The 10,232-nt window shown below is 37.8% G+C and overlaps 1 pseudogene; it reads right to left on the bottom strand.

Moving 5' to 3' along the window:
• Positions 1 to 1,464: 1,464 nt before the first annotated feature.
• On the bottom strand, positions 1,465 to 5,853 carry LOC136259474 (uncharacterized; annotated as a pseudogene).
• Between the last annotated feature and the right edge of the window lie 4,379 nt (positions 5,854 to 10,232).

Here is a 10,232-nt window from a genome sequence, read left to right as displayed (position 1 = left end):
TCAGATTTTGGCAAATAAGAAAATATGTTTATCAGTTTGCAGCTAATACCTACTAGACATAGTGTGGTAGATATTGTGTCACTTTCTAATGAGAAGACAATACAAACACATTATGATCAGATGTGCATGGCCCACTTTGTGTACTTTTGCAGTAAACACATGTTCTCCTGTGTTGTAATCTGTAGGCTCTTCTCTGAATGTGTTTAATATTTTTCATAGTTGTGAGGGTGGAAGGGAGAAATGAAGGGAGATTTGTTTGTAATTTTATACTACTCAACTTGATTGACTGTGTAGGTGTAAATTAACTAGTTTCCATAGTAATCAGAATAGTGCAAACAAAATCCATCCTACATGGTTTCACATGAAACACTCAGTTTCCAGGAACCGTTCATTTCCACTGATGAACATTTCAATGGTTTCTTCATGTATATACATAGAAACCATCATTATTACACTGAGAGAGTTACAGTACAATCAGTTTCATTTGCTTTGTAGTTATCATGTTATAACTTGGTGTGTAGCTATAAAAATTCAGTATTGCATGGATCTTGAAGGTTTCAACTTGACATGGCATGTGTAGCTAAGTTATGTTTCTCTTTGTAAACCGATGATCAGTTGACCATTTAAGTATACGACCTTGTACAGTGCAGACAATGGACCTGAAGAGGATATGTACAGACAGATTGTGTATAATTATATATATTAATGTGTTGTCAATTACTGCAACTTTACCATCACATTGTAGAACGGTGTATCTTTCTTTCTCTCAGAGAATAGGAGTCAGTGCAGACAAATCCTTCATTGTCAGACAGAAAGAGGCATATAGCAAACCTCACAGATGAAAGCTGAATTATGATACAAGTTTGTGATGTGTGTTGTGCACGCACAAGCAGTTTGTTTCTGGTTATTGCCGGTGTTCACTTGAAGAGCACCACTATGTAGCTAGCTATAGTATTATGTAGTGTATACATTCATACACTATGTAGCTAGCTATAGTATTATGTAGTGTATACATTCATACTTATGTACATAGTATGTATGTGGATAGTTTGAGTTAAATATGAACACATTTGCAATGATAGTTCCAATTGCACATGTAACACTAATGTTACTCTCACACATAAACACACCACAGTAAAACTGATTCTAACAATAGATCCCTTCAAATTGAAATGTTTAGTAACTAAAAGTGAATATTTCTTGGAATCACTGATGTGTGCTTGTAATTAAGAATCACATAAAATGCTTTATAAGTGTTTTAGGATTCTGTTAATACTATATAGTAGACAATACACATCATCCAATTGGGCATCAAGTAATACATCTCTATAATATGTTGCCCACTTGTAAATAGCACTCATTTTACTACAGTATCATGCAGTCATTTAAGAACCATGTTATACGTCTGATAGCACATGTTGGTAGACACACACACGCACACACGCACGCATGCACGCACACACACACACACACACACACACACACACATACCTGTCCTGTCGAAAAAGCTGCCAACTATTGGTCATGCTTGTCCCGTAAGGGACAGCAGGTTCAACACTTCATGTATTACTGTATGAATTGCATCTATGTACTGCCATGCCACCCTTACTCCTAAACCATCTCGTACATATCTGACACTGCACGGCTCCTCTTTGCTCACTCACAGGCTTCCTTCTCTCATCTAGGCATTTGTGTCTATTTTTATCACATTCCCTTCTAAACGTTCTACCGCACACTACACACAATACATTCTTTGCAAATGATGAACCCTGAGCTGCCTGAACTTCTTATTTTCCACCTTACCTTGATACAATGCTCTCCACTCTGACCTGGATCTCCTACGTAGCTACTTTATACCATTCATTTACATCAATACCAATTAGGGTGAGATCATACTGTACTACATCTCTCCATCTCTTTGTTGGGCCACATCTAGGACGGGGCTCAGACACCAATTAAAAAGGATGGTTTTTGGTATCCTGTTGTCTGCCATCCTAGCCAAATGACCAAGCCACTCAAGCCTCTTCATTCTGATCTTATCTACAATCAAATCCATATCTCCCCATCTTCTTCTAACTTCTGTCATGGTAATGTGCTCTGACCACTGCTGTCTGTTGGAAATGCCAACAGAAATCCTAATACACCTATGATGGAATGTGTTGAGTTTTCTGTTGTGTTTCTTCAGAGGGATCCAACATTCTGCACCATACATCAACACAGATAACACACAGGCACTGTATATCCTCTTCTTAATTGATAGACTTAAGTTTCTATCATTAAACACTATCTTCCTCAGGGCACCAAAGCTTTGGAGGCTTGAACTACCCGTCTGTTGATATCCACATCCATCCTCCCTGACTTTGCCATTAGTGATCCAAGATATGGGAACTCGTCGACTGCTTCAGTATTCCCACCCTCTAAACTGATTGGCTCTTGATCACACACCTCAACTGATCTGCTTGTCACCATGTGTTTGGTCTTTGCTATGCTGACTGTCAAGCCAAAGTCTTTGCTAACTTGCTGATATGTACACACTGCAGTCTCAGCACCAGATCTTGTTGATGCCAGAAGAGCACCATCATCAGCAAATAAACATTCTGTCAACCACCTTAACATTGAATTCCTAGTGTACCTTCTAAACAGCCGCTGGTCATATTTATAATGGTCTGTAATACTGGTACCATCTGTACACCTTCTAATTTGGCAAGCCATCTCTCTACCGCTAAACATGTTTACAAATTGAACAATACTGGCGTGATACAACATCCCTGTCTCAAACCATTCTGCACACTAATCTCCTCCAAAACCACTTAATCTATTATTATTATTATTATTATTACTAGGACCGCGTCACATACAACCAAGTACATACACCAACGTGACAGCCCCCCGGTGAGGCTATTAGGTGGTGAATGCATTATCCCCAAATAGACTCAATATGTCACAGTAGTGACAGATATAACACAATAGTGGCATCGTAACTAAAGGCCACCAGTAGCTAAGTGCCAGTACATCATTGGTGTGGTAATGGCACAGTGATGTGTACACAGTATATGTATACAAAACATACAGGAGAGAACTATACATTATTGCAGTATTGTATGCAGCAATACATTATAGGCAACATCACCATGCAGATAAAAATTATTAGCCAATATACAGCAATGCATATCAACATCAACTAGAGCTAAGTAAGGTTCATCAGTGATGTAGCAATGGCACAGTGATGGGTGACACACCATAGTTATGCATACACAACTTTCAGGAGATAGCTACACAATGCTGTAGGCGTATGCAAGCCAGATGAACCAGATAAAGGAAGACAGCCAAGCCACTAGAGCTTAGTAGCTACGCCAGGTGAAGGCAAAAAAGATTAAGCACGTATTGAATTGCCTGACACCAACACAAAGGAAGTTCGCCATGCCAGCTGCACAAGACAAATTGTTTACTTGTATTTTATATGTAACTGTAAGCTTATTGTAAAGAGCGTGGCATATGTCAGTTTAATGTTTTCTTGTATTGTTTATTTACGTGAATGAATCCACTGGCAGCTGGCATGGAGACTTGAGATGTTACAAACATAAAAACTTACTTGTAATCTTCTTGTTTACACAAGTGGCTTCTGGCTCTCCTGCACGGCATCACTAATCTTCTTCGCGCAATATGCAAGTAATTAAGCAAGGGTGTGGTGCTGGGCGTTATATAGAATTACACGTATGGTCAAGTCATCAGCACAAACAGGAGCGACGATTATACGTTTGTGCCTTCATTCACAGGCGAATCTATCCCCGGTTAGTTCATGTCTCTAGGCCTCGTAGTTTTCTCAAACATTAATTAATTATTAATTATTTATTTATTTAATTAGGCCACACCAAGTCAAACCTTAGTTTCTGGTCACCTGCCCGCATGGAAAACTGGAACCCCAGTTTATGAGGACTATTATTAATATTACAAGCGCTTAAGTGTACGTGACCAAGGACAGTGATTTTTAAACACTGCAAAAGATCGAGATACTCTAATAGAGCAGTCAGGCATTCTAATAGAGCAGTCACACTACCCTTAACTCTAATACTAGAATAGACAGATACTACTATAACGTTTTTGACTTGTCCTTGATTAGCTATATAGCTAGCTATTAGTAATGCTTCTGTTGCCAGTAAGTAACTTCAGTACAGTATGTATGTAGCATTGATCACTAGCCTAATGATCAGATATACCATAGCTTTAAACTTTCCTAACAATTCAGATGTAGTCCTCTAATGATTAGTCTAGTAACTCTTCTAGTGGATCTAAACTTGGACTTCCTTATCACTGATCACTGATATACTGACTAGAAATCCGGTAACATTTGGTGAGCTCAAACTTCAACTTTTCCATGGTTACATAATTGCAAGTATGGTCCTAAATTAGCAAATGCATGACATCCCTTAGTTAAAACATTAACTTAGCTTTCCCACATGATCACTGAAAAACACTAGCCTGGAGCACTCAACAACTCAACTCAAAACTTTGACAGCTACTGTACTCAAGGTTTACTGTATAGAAGGCTGGAAACGCATGCATATATAGTTGGCTAAGACTTCACATTTGAAAGAGTTTCTGATGATGTGTTAATATAGTTTTGGATTATTATTAGCTAGCTAATAAATAATAATTTCCTGACGTAGCTAATGAAACATTTCATTTGTAAAGCAAAAGTAGCTACATGAGCAGATCTTTCCTTAGTGTTAGCTACACATTGTTGTGCTCAGCAGTGTAGCTAGCCATCAACAATTTTCCTGGTGCATTTTGCAGAAGCATAATTAACTACTTATGCTATAAGAATGTTGGTTAAGCTTGGTTGTAAACTCAATATGAAATGGGTAAATTTAGCAAAATTAATAACATTACAGTATTACTGGTGTATATGTAAGAGTCTATGATAGTCCTGAAGTCCTGATCATCCGCCCGCCCGCATCCTTTTGTTGGCTAGGGAGTGACCAGAAACTAAGGTATGACTTGGAGTGGCCTTATTTATTTATTTATTTATGACGTAATTTTAACCGCGTTTCGTATTATTCTTAGTACTTGGTTGTATAATTATTATTATTATTAGTACTTAACAATGACCAGCACTGAAAGTCTGACAGCAACATGTGCTGTAGCCTTAGGATTATTTAGTTTAACTTTGGCCTTAGTATCCTCATGAAAGGATATTATCAATTCAGCTAGTGACTCGGGCACACCTAGTTTGTTCAAAGCTAGCCACATCACCTCCCTTGGAACTGAATCATAAGCTTTCTTCAAGTCGATGAAAGTGAAGAAAGCTTTAGATTGATGCTCCCAAGACTTCTCAATCAACTGCCTAACAGTAAAGATCAGTTTGTCCCCTTCCTAAAGCCACACTGAGACTCTGGTAATTCATCTTCTACCAACTTCTGCAATCTCTCCTGTATGACTCTAGCCACAACTTTCCCAACTATATCAAGCAGACAAATACCTCTCCAATTGTCACAACTGGTGAGATCACCTTTCTTAGGGATGGGAACCAATATTGCATCCCTCCAGTCATTAGGGACATGACCCTCTCTCCATACATTATGTACTAACTCAAGTAATCTATTAAAGAATTCACCTTGACTACAAAGCAGCTTTCACCATCTCTGGTAGTATACCTGATTCACCAGCAGCCTTTCCATTTCGTATTTTACTGATAGTTCTATACAACTCTTCCACAGATGGTAATTCCTCCATTTCATCTCTTATTGGTCTCTGCCTCAGCTCACCTATAGAAAATTCACTCTGAACGTTTAAAATCTTGGTAAAGTGTCTCCTCCTGCTCTCCACTAGAAGAACACACATTTCCTTCCTCATCTTTCACCATAGTAGATCTTACCGGTACTGGTTCTCTTTTTGCCCTCTGAATATCACTAATACACTTCCATAATACTTTACCATATGCCTTCCTCTCTCTGCTTCCTCTGCCTTACATAGAAACCATTTCTCCTTAGCCAACCTTATGGCTCGTTATGCAGCATTACGAGCAGCAGTAAACTTGTGTTCATCTCTCTCTTGCTCAACCACAAACTTGTGTTCATCTCTCTCTTGTTTTGTACTCAACCACAAACTGTACATTCTATTCCTCTCCTCAAGCAAAGGCCTTATCCCAGTAGAACTATCTCTAAACCAGTCAGGTTGTCTACTACTTGAGAGACCACAACTGATACCGTATTTCTAAAGACCTTATCTCAGTAGAACTATCTCTAAACCAGTCAGGTTGTCTACTACTTGAGAGACCTAGTTCTGTTTCAGCTGCTTTACACAATGCAGACTTCATAACATTCCATTTCTCATCAATATCATCATGCTCATTCCGGTGTGCCTCCAACAGCTCATTCACAGACATTGAATACCTACCCTTAGCTGTCAACTCTCCTTGATCATCAATAGCATCATCCTGAAGACAAGAAATATTCCATTTTTATTATTATTATTAACACTTTACAGTGACCAGCACTGAAGGTCTGACAGCAACATGTGCTGCAGCCTTAGGATTACCTAACCTAATTTCAAGGACTTAGACTTAATGACTTATAGCTGGAAAGGTGTAACAGAAAAGGGGCCAAAGTAAGGAAAAAAATCCCTCCAACCCCAGGATTCGAACTGCAGGTCACCTAATGTCTAGTCGGGGCCACACTCAGTCTTCCTCCAGGAGGGATGGATAAACCTAAAGTATTTATTATTATTTCTTCCTAGATTGTACAACTGGTCTCCTAAAATACTTCTTCTTACCAACATCTTTGCCCTCAATAACCTGTGATCACTATTACAACCAGCTCCATGCATCACAGACACATCTAGACATCTCCTTCTATATTCCTTCTTAATGATCACATAATCAATACAGTGCCACTTCTGTGAGTTTGGATATTGCCACATTTGTTTGTTTATTTCTTATTTCTTAAACCAGGTATTACATACTGTAGCCCCATTAGTAGCCAGAAAGCTCAATAACTCTTCACCTGCTTCGTTTAACTCACCGTAGCCAAAAGTCCCTCTTTCATACCACCACTGATCATCTATGCTTCTGGATCCAACGCGAGCATTGAAGTCCTAGACTTAGTTGTAACTTGATTCCCACAACATGCAGTCTTGACAAGCACCAGAGGAGCCACAATACTGAGCTGGGATCTGAGATCTTCTTTGCATTCAACCTGTACTTAGACTATTGCTGGGATAGTTGTATAGAATTACAAAACCGATTTTACCTTCAATATTGTAAGAGATGATATAAGTTAAATCCCCAGACATTAATACACTGACATGCACCGTTAACACTATATGACCACTCTTAGTCAATATAACTACTATATAGTTAGTGTATAAGTACGTAGTGTGTTGCGTGCCTATGTATGTATGTGCGTGTTGCGTGAGGCAGAATAGCCAGTAGCTAGAGCATCAGCTTGGTAATCAATAGTTTCCAGGTTCGATGCCCGGTTATGCCAATTAAGTGATGTTATTGCTTCCTGAGTAAGAAACTTTACTCACACTACTCCAACACAAACTTTATGTATAGTGGAAGAAAAGGTCTTCAAAAATATGCTAACACAGCTGGTACATTTTGGAGAAAGACGCCTTTACAAAGAACTGGAGGGGGGGGAGGGAGGGAATTCTAAGAAATATGATTTTAAATTGTAACCTTCCAATTCACTTGTACAGAGAAAGGTATCAGTCATGTTTGTATGGTTAGCATCAACATAATAGAAACTATATACATACATGTAACTATCTATATTATTTATGTGTAGCTACATCACACTACTTATAGAAATGAATATAGTCAGGTTGTTTTACTGGCCATCATTACATTAATTGTCATTTGTGTACAAAGTAACCTGTCTAATGTAGCCACCTGTTTAATAAGGTCACTGTGTAATAATAATAATATCATCATCCTATCCCAGCCATTACAAAAATGCACTATAATTTATGTACAAATGGCCTACCCAATGCAGCCACCTGCCTAATAAGGTCAGGGAATGGCCCAGTACTGATGGAAACATGCTGTGGTTATTTTCAGCTAAACAATTTCAGACCATGCAATATGACAGTTATGTACAATTGAGTTTGTATATTATCTATCCACCCCAAAAACATCTTCGCTACAACCAAGACACTACAAGTACCTATAACCCAATGTAAAACAGCTCAGTTATAGAGAAAGACCTCATGAAAGTAAAAATAACTGGTAACTTAAAGAGCTGATATCTGGAGCAGCCAAGAATCAATCTTAATACAACTAACTATATAGTTACAAAGTTTTTTAATCCATGCATGCAAGAACACCTTGACTGTAAAACAGATAAAGGAAAGTAACTGGCAATTGAAGGAGCTGATATCTGAAACAGCCAAGAATGATATACAACTAATTGCAATAAACAAAAGTTTAACATTGAACTTTTATCTTTCAGCTGTGTTCTGTGTTCACTCTTGCTGCATCCTAACTGATTTTTTTAAAACTCTAATTGGCTGGCAATTTGGCCACCATTTTAATAGTCAGTGTACGTGTATACAGCAAAACAAGACAGCCAAATTGCCAGCCAATTAGAGTTCAGCGATGCTGTGTCCTCAGATCTTTGCTACCTGAAAGTTTATACTTGAGTTTACACACACATTTTCCTTGTACCTGTGTTATTGCATTTGGTGTTACATAGAGCTCTTCACCAACATAACACAACTAAACTATTCCATTCCCAAAATTCCATTCTATCAGTGGTATGAGTGAGTTAGACTAACTAAAATTCCCAATTCTACGTATCAGGGCTCTCTAGTAAAAATACAAATCTTTTAGAATATGCAGTTGTCATATTGCTGGCATTATTAGTGGTATAGTATCGATTCAAGCTGATACAATGAGACACATATTTAAGCTTCTGGAGCCTATGCAGACCCCTTGAACTGTTTAGCTAGCTACTGTTACCATTTTACCAGCTACCATTTTACCAGCTACCATTTTCTACTGTAGTGTATGGCAGTCTATTATCACTGTTGGAGAGTGAGACTCATAACACATATTTATTCAGTAAAGTTCAATCAAAGTTGCTACCACATTCTCTCAGAACTTCTGTTATTTTCCTATGGGGGATGCCTCTGATAAAGCATGCTTCTCATGCTGTACTAGTGATATCAACCAGTTGCCCCTTCTCTTAGCCGCTATATAAATTGCTGTTCTTGTTAGCATCTCCTCCTTGTGAACCCTGGTACAACCCTTGAGGTACGTATATAATGTATAATGTCATGCTGTACAAAAGAATTTTCTGGAATGATTTTTTATGTTGAAATATTGTAGATATATCATGCACTAGCCAATTGCAACCTGTTATCATCTATGCCTGAAGACTACTGAAGATTACAAGAACATCATACAATGCATAGCTAGCATTCCTCCAATAGGGCCAGTTATTTCTAATTGAAATTAGGCGTATTAAGCTATTGAACTATGCGTTGATGTGTTGATGACTTGATGGTGTTACAGTTTAGTTATGTAGTTGTAATAGCTCCCACTGTATTCACAGTATTGTGGAATCCTTTCTGTGTCAATAAACTTATTACACAAAATATTCATTTTCCAGGAACCATTCATTTCCACTGAATGTTTCAGTGGTATAATGCTATTGTGCTACTTCAAGATAATCAGATTCATATGTCTGTAGTTTTATTTGATGTGAGACTCTTAGGTAATAATAATAGCAGTGTGGGATGCTAAAGCCGTCAAGGTGAGACAGACCATTACACATGTATTATGGGAACTGAAATGATGTGAGTAGATTTTGTCCAGTACCCATCACAACAAGGAGTAATAGCAAAAAGTCAAAGTTTAATTTAAATTTTTGTTAACAAACTCACATGACTTTATGACATTGTATGATAGCCATATTACATTATTAGATTCTGCAATAGTTGTAGTTGTTGAACATTCGTAGCAATTTTCTTGCTCAAACAGAATGGCAACAGTGAAAACACAAGATCACAACAACACATATCATATTATATTGTTTATACTGCACAGAATAGTGTACTATTTACTACCCTTCATTATGCGTAGCAACTTATTAGCTAAAGAATTCACACCTACACAATGGTAGTTACAATTGCACATGTACATATCTACCTACTAATGTTACTCTCAGTAGTATAACTGGCTATGAACTATAAATATAGCTACATCCCTTCAAATTGTTTAGTATAAGTAA

This window comes from Dysidea avara, chromosome 6 (genome assembly GCF_963678975.1).
Source record: "Dysidea avara chromosome 6, odDysAvar1.4, whole genome shotgun sequence".
Classification (NCBI taxonomy): Eukaryota; Metazoa; Porifera; class Demospongiae; order Dictyoceratida; family Dysideidae; genus Dysidea; species Dysidea avara.
Note: the sequence above shows the minus strand (reverse complement) of the source record. Positions and strands in the feature narration are given on the sequence as shown.